Here is a 3,280-nt window from a genome sequence, read left to right as displayed (position 1 = left end):
TAATGATAGAAAAGTTATAACACTATTCACAACAAAGCCTAACATTCAAACAGAATCAGGATGCATCCTTCTCAAGGGCAGAAAAATATGGAATATATTCTGACTCCCTCTCTATCTGCCCCACCAAGAATCGGCATAAAGCAGACTTGTCTGTGTTTACACAATGGTCTTTATTAGCATTTCTCAGTTAATTTTTTAGTGTATCTACCATCTCTGAGTCTTACATTTTTGCCTTGCCTGATAGAGGCTGAGTTTTCTTCTTGGTGTGTATATATGCTCTAAATAATTTATGATTCCTGATATACAACTACTGGCCTTTAGGAAAACACAAACACATTTGCTGTCTTATGAAGATGCAAGAAATTCAGAACGTTTGAAAACACCAATGGCTGGTCTGTTAGTAGCATACCTTGAAATGTCAAAACTTATATCCAAAGAAATCAATGCCTGAATTCTTCCTTTATTTGTTATTGCTTCTACTTTCTCAGTATAGAGTGTGGGTTGTTATGGTGATGGGCAGCTGGGATATTGAGAGGCTCTTGGAGAAAATATATTATCTATGTGAAATGATCCATTTCTAAGGATCGGATGGTGTATAATCTCCTCTTATGGCCCAATCAGTCAGCCACCATAAGGCTGAGAAAGTGCCTAAACGTTACTTAACTCCCATAGGTTTGCCATCTTTAAAGCTCTTGGGACTCTCGTGGGTAATAGCCATGAGAGGGGAAGCCTCCTTTCATTTAGTAGGGGTTGGCAAACTATGGTCCCCAGGTCAAACCCAGCCTGCTGCTTTGTTGTAAATAAAGCTTTATTGGCACACAACCATGCCCCTTTATTTACATAGTATCTAAAGTTTTTTTGTGTGCTATAACAGCAGAATTAAGTAGTCATGACAGATACTAAAAATGATCTGCATAACCTAAAATATTTACTGTCTGGCTCCTTAAGTAAAAGTTTGCCAACCCCTGACATGGTTGTGGCTATGGGAGAAGCAGGGTCCTTTTTGTAATAGAAGTCTAGAAAGATGATGAATTCAGGAGACCTGAACTAAATGTCATCTCCTTGACTGACTAGCTGGATGAACTTGAATACACCCATGCCCCTATCTTGGTCTATCTCCTCATTTGCAAAATGCAGACATCTCTGTCCACAAGCTGGCATCCTCCTCCAGGGCAAGAGCCTTGATTCTCTGGCCATTCTTCTTTCCTGTATTTACTCCTGAAAGAATGCTGGTGATATGTGTTGCAGAAGTTGAACAAATGTTTGCTGAATGAATGTGTCAGACATTATTATCTCACAGAGTTGTCATAAGGCTCAAATGGGATAATAGTGTACACAGTGAGAAATAGAATATGCTCCAGGCACCAGAGGCTATTTTAGACGGACCCATCTCTGGTTTGGAAGCTTGGGCCAGAGAAAATTGGCATTGGTTCACATAGTCTTCCCCTCGGACTTTGTGTCCTGGTTTTCCTTTGTTTCATTTGGGTGCTTTTGGTTGCGAAAAACAAGACTCCTTCCAGTTGCCTCCAAAACAGCAGTGTATTATTAAGGCAACTGTGAACTGTAATTCAATCTGGAAAGCTGTCAGGACCTATGACTGCTTTAGGTACTAGTGTCTCTTGTTCTCTCTCTCTCTCTCTCGTCCTGTCTCTTGTTCTCTCCAGTTATTTGTTCAGTTCTCCTTCCTCTCTGTTGGCTAATTTCCTCTCACTCTTCATCTTTTCTGCTCAGGTAGAATTTTGGTTTATAAGTGGCTTGTCTTTCATATCTCAAGGTGCCTTTTCATCCTCAGCCCCTATGACATCTCAGTTCTCAGCTTTACAATTTTCAATATCTCAGAGCCATCTGACTGGTCAAATGCATCTTTTCATCCCAGGTCACACAGGTCATAAGTCATTGGCCATGTTTTGGACCCATCATTCCTAGGTCACATAGCCCACATGTGTCCCAGTTAACTGACAGGAGGAGGAGGCTATTTCCTGCTGAAACAATGAGGCCCATGGGATAGATGGTTTTACTTGAATGAGTTTCTGGGGGCAAGCATTGAATGGGATCCCTAATGTGACTCTCTCTTTGTTCCTCTTCTTTTCTTTTTACTTAAGATTTTATATTATTATTATTTTTTTTTTTAGCAATGCCATGGGGCATGGAGTATCTTAGTTCTCTGACCAGGGATTGAAACCGTACCCCCTGCAGTTGAAACATGGTATCCTAACCACTGGACTGCAAGGGAATTCCCACTCCTCTCTTCTTTTATAGTCTCTGTCTAATATTGGGTGCAGTAAAATTATTTAATATTACCTTTGTGACATGTGACTGGTGGCAGTCAAAGGTGGACGACCAACTTCATAAACCTCCAGTTTGTTTACAAACATAAGGACCATTGGAAAGCCATGATTTTTTCAGATGTACTGTCCCCACAATGTCCTTGAGGTTTTCCCTCCAAGCAGCCTGTGAGATTGGACCATTATATAGAGATAAGGTGGGGACCTCATTGCTGGGCACTCAAATCCTCTGGGAAATGAGACAGAGAAACTAGGTTAAAGGTGGACTTACATCAAGAAGACCTTTTGAGTCCTGCTAATTATGCAGACTGGAGTAGGAAATGGCAACCCACTCCAGTATTCTTGCCTGGGTAATTCCATGGACAGAAGAACCTGGTGGACTACAGTCCATACAGTTGAAAAGAGTCAGACACAGCTGAGCAACTGAGCACACCCTCAAACAGTCATGAAAAATACCCACCTCCCTACCTGAAGCTAGACTGATGAGAACCTTTAAATTTGCTTGAGGTCAAAGTCTAGAAAAATAGGCAAAAATTGGTTTCATTTGGCAGACCTCTCCTGTTGGCTTCTTACCACCCTAGGACTTGTCCTTTTCATGATGATGGCTTTCTCTTGCCTCACCTCTTGCTTTCCAATCCCAAAGTATCAGATAGAGATCTCAGGTAATAAAATGTTAAAACAGACACAGGCTAATTTTAGCAGAAAATGAATTTATTAGAAGGATATTGGATCATAGAATCAATGAGAAGGCTGGAAGATCCAGCTCAGAAAAGGAAAGGGGTACTCTGACTTCTGAGTGGTGTGAAGTGGACAGCATTCTTGAAAAGATGTCCCTCTGGAAGAGGTGATGGCAAACACTTTTACTCTTTAAGGTCCTGTACTCAAGATTCAAAGTCACAGCAGGAAAGGGCTGATCTGCCACACTAGAATCATACATCCTTGGGTGGGAAATAAAGTGCCTTAACTGTTGCCATCATTAAGACTGTACACATTGA

The sequence above is a fragment of the Bubalus kerabau genome, chromosome 16 (genome assembly GCF_029407905.1).
Source record: "Bubalus kerabau isolate K-KA32 ecotype Philippines breed swamp buffalo chromosome 16, PCC_UOA_SB_1v2, whole genome shotgun sequence".
NCBI lineage: Eukaryota > Metazoa > Chordata > Mammalia > Artiodactyla > Bovidae > Bubalus > Bubalus kerabau.
Note: the sequence above shows the minus strand (reverse complement) of the source record.